We start from the raw sequence: 11629 nt of genomic DNA, 5'->3' as shown, positions 1-11629 counted from the left end.
TCTACCCAAGTGTATATAAAGAGATTCGATACCCTTTTATAAGTTCTATAAAGTCTTGTTGATTTTACACATAACTAAAAAACAAGAGAATATGTGATATTGAAATAAGATAAATTATCCATAAGTTTGCTAACTGGAGTATATGCATTACTTTTAATCTAATACAGAGATTCCCTTTATAATCAAGCTCCAATAAATATTTGATTGAAAAGGTTTAAAAATGGCCCAATTATAAAATGAAGTAAAAACTAGGAAACATATATTAGTGTCTTTATTTGCAAAAAAAAAAAAAATACAAAATAAAATGAATTTATCTTAAATTGGAGAAGAAAAAAATAAGAAAAAAATAGTAGGAAATAAAAATGTTTGCCCTAAACAAATTCTTTATAATTGCCACATTATCTTATATGTCTTCTGGTGTCATCAAGAAGGCCCTGAATTTTATCCTCATCATTTAAAAAAAAAAAAAATTGTTTTTCTTTTTTGGGTGAAGAATAAAGTAATTGATATTGAAGAGTAATATTCCAAGAATTGGAGTTAATATGCTGGATGGATGCTTTAAGCTAGGGGTGACCGACTGACCGAACCGCACCAAACGACGATTGTCGGTGACCATTGTCTGATCGGTCGGTTAATCGGCACAGATCAAGATGCTTCGGTCGGTAATGGTTATCGATGTTAAAAACCGGTGGTGACCTAAACCGACTGAATAATAATCCACACGGACAAATCAGCCATGCCTGCTGCCTTCTCTTCCCATCACCATTGGTACACTACAACTCTTTCTTCTCTCTCTTCCTCAAATGGCCTTCTTTACTATAGCGGTTGGAGCTTTCTTTGCGATGGAGAAGGGGCTTTTAGTTTCAAATTCAAGTACTCATGTAGAGAACCTTATTTTTCTCCATTTTGGCCCGTCTTTACTGTTTTACTTCCATCATAGTCCCTTCTTTATATATCAGCGGTGATAAAATTAAATACACCCAAAGAAACCATCCGAATACCACACACAAGGTTGAAAACTAGTGATGTAAGTCCCATAGTGAAATGAAAAGCTCTGAGCCAATCCTGTCTTTTTAATTTTGTAACACTCCGTCCTAAAGTACGTAAGAATTTTTGCATGTTGATCGAGGTTGACCATTGACTGAGAGGGTCAAAATTTGACTTTTTGTTCGGGATGCAATTTTATGTTGATCGAGGCACCAATTCAAAGTACGTATCGTCCCGAGTTCGTAGACTAGTAGCACGTCAAAATTGGAGCTACCGTTTGAAAGTTATGTGCAAGGCAAGTTGCGGTCCAATTTGTCCAAGGGTGCCAAGTTTGACTTTTTATTTATGTAGAATTCCGATTTGACTCTTATATGGTTGTAAAGTACTTGTCGGTATGAGTCTATAGACTAGTAGCACGCCTAATTTGGATATCAGGTTAAAAAATTATAGACTTGCAAAGTTTTTCTGATACAATATTATTTTTAATTAAATGGTGTTATTGTGAAAAATGTGTGCCACGTGTCAAGCCCTTAGCCTTTTCCATGAGTACACAGTGGCACCCACGGGATGGCTTCTTATTGGCTCAAACCCGTGTGTGAGCCGTGCAACTGGAGAGAGAGAGAGAGAGAGAGAGAGAGAGAGAGAGAGATAGGAGAGACTACCACCGGCCACCGCCGATTTGCCATTTTTCGGCCACCCTTTCCGTATATGTGCCACCCTGCCTTGAAGTCTACTTGAAAACTAGCCAGCCAGCCAAATCTAGCAGCCACTCGACCGCTGACGAGCCCGGATTGAGACTTTTTCCGACGGCGGTGCCGATTGCTTCAAACCCAGATTTCTCCCTGATCCGGCCTCCGTTTGCCACATTGCTGGTCCCATCTGTTCCTCCATCCTCCGATCTGCATTTTCTCCAAAAATCTCGACCAGTGGCCACCGGACGCGCCGCCGGCGGTGATGGGTTCCGGTGACCACAACGGCTCATCAGGAAACAACTTTCCGGCAAGTTTCCAGTTGCACCGCCCATCATTTCCCACTAGTTTCGACCCCCTGAACCCAGATCTGAGGTTGGTTTCTTCCAACTCGCGGTGGTTTGTGAGATTTGAGGATCCAAAACTCGACACTTTTCCGACAAGATTCCGGCTACCTCGAGCCCGATCTCCGGAAAGTGAGATCAGATTCGTAATCCTCGTTTCACAAGCTTCGATTCGGTATATCATTCGTAAATTTTGCTTGTCGTTTGTGTTTGCTCCCCGGATACCCATTTAGGAGTTACCTGATTAAAATATTAAAATAATTAGTTTTGTGTATTGTGGATATTTTAGATGCACGTGTGGGTAGTGGAGTTGATCTTGCAGAGGATCTCGATTGACACATGTGCTTGAGATGAGTGACCCACCTTTAAAATTATTTTGGGATGATTAATTATATTTATTTTGTATTAATTTAATATTTAGAAAATATGCTCATGTGGAATTTAATTATAACTGTGGTAAAATTGTATTTTATATATATGTATATGCCCATTGATGCTAAATGAAAGTTTGGTTTATTAAGAAATTATTAATTATTATTATTGTGATTTAATTGAATTTATTACTCATGAGCAAGGTGTTTTCATTTAATTAATTGTATTTGAATTTTAATATAATTTTTGGGCATGATTTGATTTTAAATATTTCAAGAAAAATATTGGTTTAAGTTTGGTGCTTTCAAATTATATAATTATGCCCTTGAAATATTATTTGATTGATTTTATGATTTGGGAAAAGTTATTTGTATATTATTATTGATGGTTTTATACTGGAGATATTAAAGAAAAAAATGTGGGATTATGAATTTGAAAAATGGTATGATTCCCACGGTGAGTTTTGGAAAAATTATTATTTTTTTAAAATAATATGGTTATTTATTTTAGACGCACTCATATAGTACTGGTGTTCTGTACTGTGTATGTGGATGAGCGCGCAAGTTATAATGTATTCCGTGAGTTGCCATCGGACCGAGGGTAGGCAAGTTTGATATTGGCCATAAGCCGCCCCCTCCATGGCCGGATTGGCGGTTTAAGCAGCAGCGCTGTCGGGACGCCGAAGCGACCGTATGCAAGTTTCTCTCTTTAACCTCTCGTCAGACGGTGCTCGAGACGCTGGGTATCGTAGGGCATCACTGGTATATAGTGTGATGTGTCAAATATTATTTTTCTGATATAAAATTTAAATCCTAAAGTTTTAAAATCGTATTTAAATTAAATGTATTTAACTTGTTTTATCACCTATTTCCAATTAGTATTTTCTAAAATATATTTATTCATATTTTATGTCACTTATTTTAAAACAATGTTTTTAAAATGCATCTTGCCATAAAATATTATATAATATTATATAGATTGGTTGAATATTATAATATTTTTACCACTTATTGTACATGATTGTTTGTAATTATTTTAGTTATATTTTTGACACTGTTTATTTTGATTTATTAAATCAAATTTTATGAATTATATATCGAATTTCACTTTTATGTTATATTTCTTTAATGCAAGTATTTTAAATTATTTTATTGTATTTTATTCTTATTTGGATTATTTAATTGTTTATTAAATTAATTATTCCTTGATTTTTGGGGCATAAAAGATTGGATTTTGTGAAAATGTTTAAAAAAGGAGAATTTTTCCAATGGAGTGAATGGTAAGGGTTTTGAGAGAAAATATTATTTTCAATTAATTATTAATTATTTACTTATTTATTCTTAATTATTCAAGTGTACTATGACTATCATTGCTATTATAATTATATATTTGATAGGATCAGTCACTGAGATGATTAGCATCTCATATTTGTTAAATTTGTTCCCCTAGGTACAAAGATTGGTAGACGTTCGTCCGGAGCGAGCTTGATCTTCGTTGCTGTCGTATTTCGAGGAGGTCTCGTTCCTTTCATTTATTTCTATTGTAATATTTCTTTCTCTCCTTTGTTGTATAACTTTCATACTTAACTGTACCTTATGATGCTCTGTATACTGTATTTGATATATTTTATTAAATACTGCATTAGTTCCCTGTTTAATTTATGGAAGTGTTGATTATTGTGAAATTAAATTGTAGTAAAGTGGAGGAATAAGGTGGTATATATAAAAAAACGTGTTTTCAGTGCAGGAAAATTGTGGTAAGTCCAACACTTAAGGGAGGTTCTGTCGGATTTTAGGATTCCGGTGAGGGATGTTGGACGGGTCCTGACAAATTTCATCGTGAAACGAGTACTTTACACACCTTAATACTCACACACATACAAGCTGTCCCCTTTTCAGCCTAAAAAAAAAAAAATACAAGCTATCACCTCACCACCAACTTACTGGTAAGACTTGCCCATTAATAAAAAAAAAAAATTTATTAAAAGAAAATTTTACTTCACTACATGACAAGAAAGTTCAAATTACGAAGCAAACTCGTCTTCCCTATATTACCAACCTGACCACCTTCTCTGTAATATAGCTTCTCTCTGCTACACGATCTTCAAACCAAAAACTGACTGATAACCGCTCACCAATCTAACAAAATCGATCGAGCAGGTTTAGAAGTCGAAAAAAAAGTTTCGGGTTAATAACTGACCGACCGATCACTTTTCGGTTGGTGTAAAAACCCAATCGAAACCAATCGGTGCACACCCCTACTTTAAGCCTCAATCTTTAGCCCAAAATGTATTTTGTCTTCGTCCAAAGAGACCCTTAAAGAATCACCAACATTTAATTTAACTTAACTACTCTATTATTTAATTATATATATGTTAGCTTTCTATCTTGAAATTTCTGTTAGCTTCAAGAGATTCTTATGAATATGAATTAATGCAAATAGCCTGTGATTAAACTTTTTTTTTTTGGCGATGGAAACTCATAATTAATTAAACCTCAGCTACAACATCAATTTGTTTACCAGTTGATATGGTAAACTTACATACCCTTTTTTCTCATACAATTTGACTTTGATTAACTCTCTAACAAGGTTTCTCTTTTCAGTTAATCGGTTATTTGACCATTGCTTATTTACTTATTAGAGCAAACATTATTCTCCTAAGATTTTTCAATAATGCTAACTACATGTCATAGTTGTGAGAATTCAATCTAAGTGCCCAGCTCTCTTTTTTTTATTACAAAGGAAAAGAAAGAAACAAACTATATTACAAGGATATCATGGGACAAGATATTGCATCTGCCATCTAAAGAAAGTAGATGAGAGATTTTTGTTAGAGTAGACATTATTCTCCTAAGATTTTTCAATTATGCTGACTACATGTCATAGTTGTGAGAATTCAATCCATGTGCGCAGCTCTCATTTTTTTTTATTACAAAAGAAAAGAAAGAAACAAACTACATTACAAGGATATCATTGGACAAAATATTGCTTCTTCCATCTTAAAAAAATAGATTAGAGATTTTGTTGGGAAAAACTTCAAGAGAGTTAAATCCAATATCAAAGTGAAAGCTAAGGTTGGCCAGACCATCAACCACTAATTTACACTCACGGAAAACATGGGAAATGGAAAAATCAGCCTCCTGCATAAAAATGTCTTAGTAATTACTAATGATTTCTAAACAAGGATGATTACTATACAAGCCTTTTTTTTATCCAAGAGACCACAACTACAGAATCCAACTCAATAGCCACTTTGTAAAGATGCATAGCTTGAACAAGCTTTAAACCATAAAAAAGGCTTCAGACTTCAGTAAGGACACAACTTGTGTTTTCCAGATTGACAGTAAATCCAGCCAGCCAAGCTCCTTGACATTTCCTGATGACACCACCAGCACCCTCCTGATAGGAACTTACCATCTGTGTTGAAAGCATCCCTTAGTGGGAAGCTTTCAACAAAGCCAAATAGTTTTATAAGTGTCTTTAACTTCATTTCGAACTATACCAGTAAGCATATTAATATATAGCATAACTCATAATAATGTCATGAGGTTTGGTAGGTTAAGTAAAAAGGTTATCAAAGACTTTTTTACATCTCCACTTCCAAATTAGCTAGCAACCCACAATAAAAATATTATTCCATTTAATTTGGTAAGAAGCAATAAAAAGTCTAGACTTACTCTTTGAGTCTAATTCAAGCCAATCTAACCAGTCATGAAGAAGAAAAACTAGGATCTCTATCCAAGACACCAAGAGTAAGCCAAAGTCCTTTAGCAGCATGACAATCTCGAATAGCATGAATTAGAGTCTCATCTTTATCATTACAAATAGAACATATGACAGAGCTACATAATCTCTTTTTAAATCTACTCTCATTAGTAACTAGCTTAGCATGAGTCAGAAATCGACAGAAGAAAAGAACTCTAGGGATGACTTGCAGCTTCTAGATACAACTCCATTTCCATTTTTGATGAGCATCCTTAATACCTTCAATAAGACAATAAGCAAATTTAAGGCTAAGTCCGCCTTTGGTGGAAGGATACCAAGTATTAGCATCCTGAAAGGTAGAGTTAGCAGAGGAATGCTCATAATATCTTTCTTTAAATCAGGAGAAACAAGCAAGTCCAATTTATCAAGTTACAAAAGGCCATCATTAATAATCTTAGAGACTTTCAAGTTCCAGTCTATATTGAAGTTGTTAAGATCAAATTCTTTGAGACAGCTGCCATGAAACCATTTATCAACCTAAAAGAGAAGGTTCTCATCATTTTCAATTTCCTAAGAAAGACCTTTCTGAAGAAGACTGAAACCCCTCATAATTCTCTTCATTTTCAATTTTCTAAGAAAGACTTTTCTGAAGAAGACTGAAACCCCTCATAATTTTCTTCCATTAAAGTGAAGATAAGTTGTAGTTAAGATCATAACTGAAGGTTTCAGGAGAAAAAATATACTTTTTTTAACCATGGTGGCCTAAAGACTACCAAAGTCAATCAACAATCTCTAAGCAATTTTTATCATGTAAGCTTGGTTAAGGCTGTAAGCCTTACTAATACCTAGACCCCCATGACATTTGTGCCTACATATCGTATCCCAATCAACCAAGAGCTTTCTTGTATTCACAACTCCATGCCAGATGAAATTTCTACTCATCTTATTGATGTCCTCACAGATATACTTAGAAAGTTCAACAGTTGCATCTGATAAGTAGGAATAGAGCATAATACAAATTTAGCTAAATTCACTCTACCAACAAAGGAGAGGACCTTAGCTTTCCAACTACTAAGTCTAGAACTCAATTTATCAAGAATAGATATATAATTTCCAATGCCTCTACCATCCAGAGAAACATGAAAACCAAGCTATTTCTCTATGCCATTAGTGGATGCAATATTGGTCATATGATAGACTTTCCTTTTAACATCACGGCAAGTATTATCAAAGAAGAAATTTTTGACTTTTGAGCATACATCTTTTGGCCAAAAACCTGATGAAATTCCTTCAAACAATTGAGAACCAGCCTCACTTGGTGAACAGAAGCTTTAGAGAAGATGATTAGATCATTAGCAAACATCAAATGAGAGATATTAGGCCCATTCAGAGAAGCTTTAAGGCATTTCCATTTGCCAATGAGGATTTGATGGAGAATGGCATGGAAAAACTTTTCCATGCAAATAGTAAAAATAAAAGAGGAAAAAGGATCCCTTAACCAATTCCACGACTAATGGTGAAGCTAAAATTGAGCTCACCATTCCACACAAGCTGCATACTATCCACAGAGATACATTGAAGAATAAGATGAATCCAATGAGCAAGTAGTCCAGTTTCCTTGAGTGTGGTCTTAATGAATCCCTAATTAAGCCTATCAAAGGCCCTCTCCAAATCAATTTTCCAAAGAATTATACTTGATTTTTTCCTAGACTTATTAAAAAATGCAGCATTTTTAGAAGGATAACAATATTATTTATAATTTGCCTCCCAAGAATGAAGCTAGATTGGTTGGACATATGATTTTGATCATAATAGGTCTAAGTCTTGAGGCAATCACCTTGCTGATAACTTTATACGAAGTATTGCATGAACTTATAGGTCTAAAATGCATCATAGATTGAAGCTAATCAGTTTTAGGAATAACAGAAATGAGGGTATCATTAATACCTTTAGGAAGGATGCCAGAGATGAAGAAATCTTTGGCTAAGTGACAAATGCTGCTCCCCATGAGATTCCAATACTTTTGGAAAATAACCAATAGGAAATCCATCAACACCTGGAATCTTCTAAGGTTTGATATTAAAGAGGGCAGACTTGATTTCCCAATTTTCAATATTAAAATTGAGGGCACCAAAATTAGTGTAAAGCTTCTGAAAGAATTGAATAGCCAAGTCTTTTAAAACTTGCTTATCAGAAATCACCAACCAGCTTTATTTCTCAAAAGCTCCACCCTATTTTTTCTTTTATGGATGAAAGTAGACAGGTGGAAGTAATTGGTGTTCCTATCACCATACTGAAGCCAGTCACAGCTAGATTTTTGTTTCTGTAAGGATTCTTCTTGCTTCAAAACATTATTTATTAGTTTCTGCTCCAATTTTAAAAGATATTGGTTGTTTTCCATGCAAAACTTTTGTTGAATGCCATTAAGTCTAGCTAATAGTCTTTTCTTTTTATAAAAAAAAATTGCCCAAAACCTCTCCATTCCACGCTTTTAATATAATTTTAAAATTAGCAACTTTTTGAAGAATGTTACCATTAAAAGAAGAAAATTCAGAATTCACAAAGGGATTGAATTGATCATAATGAAGTCAAGCAATTTCAAAACAAAATGACCTGAGAGTAGGGTCCTTACAACTTTGATATAAAACAAGGCTATTAATTCCATAGTGCAAAGGAATATGATATTCCACTCTTCTTTTCTTCTCCTGTCTACTAGAAAGCTCATTAAAATCATAAGAAATGAACCAAGGGAGAGTATTAATATAATAAATTTCCTTTATAGCAAACCATAATTTGTGTCTAATATTAGTGACAAGTCTAGGATACAGAGCAATAAGCAACCATTGCCCCTTCCATTTATCACTAATAATGAGTTTAATCATTTGATTGGAAAGGGAGATCAATTCAACATTAGCTAGCTCCTCTTTTCATAAGACTCATAACCCCCCAGAGAAAAAAATAGGATCAACCTTGATAACCCTATTCCATCCAATTTTAGATATGCTTTTATTAACTTGAGAACTGTTAATTCTAGTTTTCATAAGGACAAGAAAATTAGCATTTTATTGACTAATGTAGTTTTTAACAGAACGAATAAAGTTCTGGTTACTAGCACCTCTAACATTCCTAATAAAAAGGTTCATAAAGAGATATAAAAGAATTATAAAAGGAATACCAAACCTATACATGTTAACAAGATCAGTTGGTGGAGTCAAAACCACTTGGCTTAAACAAAATACCTGCAATAGCATCCAGATGATCCATAGCTTGATGACCTTTAGCTAAAGAACCATTCAGAGGATCATGTACAATGTATTTCCCTGAGCTAGAAAGATCATATTTCCATTTGGAAATACTTCAAATCATCTGCAATTTTTCCCATATTTTCTTTGTAAACAGCAAGCTCACTGTCTCTAAGGTAGCTCAGCAAATTTTGAAAAATTGGTTTTCCCAAATAAAAATGCCTATGATCCTGCTTTCGTTTGAAATTCAAAGCAACCCTATTAGATCTGGGATCTGTATTGAGCTTAGTACTAATGAGTTTTCCTTTTCCATAATAATAGCTAACTTTAGTATTCAAAGCTGGGGAAGCTTGGAAGTTGGTAACATCAGCTATAATCTCATCAGATTGAAAATGCTTTGTGGAAGAAACCATAGCTTTCTCTTGGAAATTCTGAGAACTTTGTAGAGAATTATCCATGATCAAATTCAAGTCATCAACACTAGCCTTATGGTTATCCATAACATCTTCAAATTGTTCATCATTTCCCTAAGTAGGCACACTTTATGAGGCTTGTTGTTATTTCGATTGAGATTCCTGGGAGCAAATTTTTTGTATTGAACTAATATCTAAGGACCAAACTAATTGTCCTTTTGCACCTTTTCCTTCATATTAGGAGGACCTTCTTACTTATCAGTTAAAAAGCTATCTGTGGCCAGATTAGTAAAATTTCCATCCTTCTTATCACAGACAGATTCATGATGGCCAATACAAGCACAATGGAAACAGATGGTACTAAACTCTTAAATCCAACAAGTTGCATACGGCTTCCAATGATCAGTTTAGGAACCAAAGGCTTCAAAATATCCATCTCAACATATAATCGAGCAAACTTACCCCAATTAGCCATTTCAGTGGTGTGATCAATCTTAAGTGTTCTACCGAGTAAATTTCCAATTCGAGTAAGAATTGCGTAATTATATATTATACAAAAGGAAGATAAGGCAATCTCAACCAAACAGCCATTCTACGAATCTGATTAAAGAGTGGGTCAAATTCTGGCCTCTAAGCTTGAACTGAGAGGTAATGCCGCTATGATCCAAGGTCCTTCTGAAAGAATCCTAGAACGATCCCCTTTAGATGGCAGCTTAACCGAGTAGTACCCATTGCCAACGTCAGTGTGCTTTAATTCACCATGGATCCTCTAGCAAGATTGCAACCTTTGTAACAGAAAGTTATATGGAAGAAATTTACCAATGACTTTGATGATCGTGGCATGAGCCAAAGGTTTCCAGAGATTCTTTCTCTCTTGTTTAGTGCAACTCATGTTGGGAACTTCGTCTGGAATGTTCACATCTTCAATCTCAAAATCATCCAAATTAACATCATTTGCAAGATCATCGTCAAACTAGTTGTTATCAGATTGTTTATCTTTAAAAGGTTTCTTCAACAAAGCAGCTTTGAAGTCCATTGAGCCCCCATTTAGATTTAGGAAATCATCAAATTGAGGAAACCGTTAGATTGCACCCTAAGTCCTTTATCCATTATTAATTCACAATGAAGCGAACCAAGAGCACCAACTTGTTCATCCATGGATTTAGCCTCCATGGTGTAATTCACCAAAACGAGGATATTTGCAAGAAGACCTAGAAGGGAAACAGAGAGATTTTTTTTTCTTTTTTCTTTTTTCTTTTTTTTTTTTGTCTCAACGACTCACAAAGAAGAAAGAAATTTTACAGAGGGCTGAACACGTTCCAAAACGCCCAGCTCTCATTAGTGAAAGCATTGATTGCATGACCCCAGAATGCATATTACAGAGGCCACATGGTTCTTTTCTTCTTTGTTTGTTTTTTTGTTTTTTGTTTTTTTTTTTTTTTGTGCCAACAATGGTTCATGAAGTTCACTTGGAGCTTTGTTATTAAAATCATGGAATATTCTTATTTAATCAATACTTTATCAATTTAACTATAAAAATTAACAAAATATTCACAGATATTACCATAACACTACCATACAAGGAGTGGTATGGTAGGATTATGATAAATTTAATGGATATTTTCATAAAACTACCATAAAACTCTCTTTCATATGTAGATATAACTACTTTGGACTCAGTTTGGATCTTTATATGTGTTTAATAATATTTTTAAAATTCTATAAAAATTACAGTGAATATTTTATAAATATCAAAGGATATTATGGAAATTTTGATCAAATTGTGAAAGAATTGACATGTAAATATATAATAAAAATTTTAAAAGAAATTATAGAAATTTTATCTATTTTTTTTATTATCTAACTATTTTATCGAC

This window comes from Ziziphus jujuba, chromosome 1, assembly GCF_031755915.1.
Source record: "Ziziphus jujuba cultivar Dongzao chromosome 1, ASM3175591v1".
NCBI classification, from domain to species: Eukaryota; Viridiplantae; Streptophyta; class Magnoliopsida; order Rosales; family Rhamnaceae; genus Ziziphus; species Ziziphus jujuba.
Note: the sequence above shows the minus strand (reverse complement) of the source record.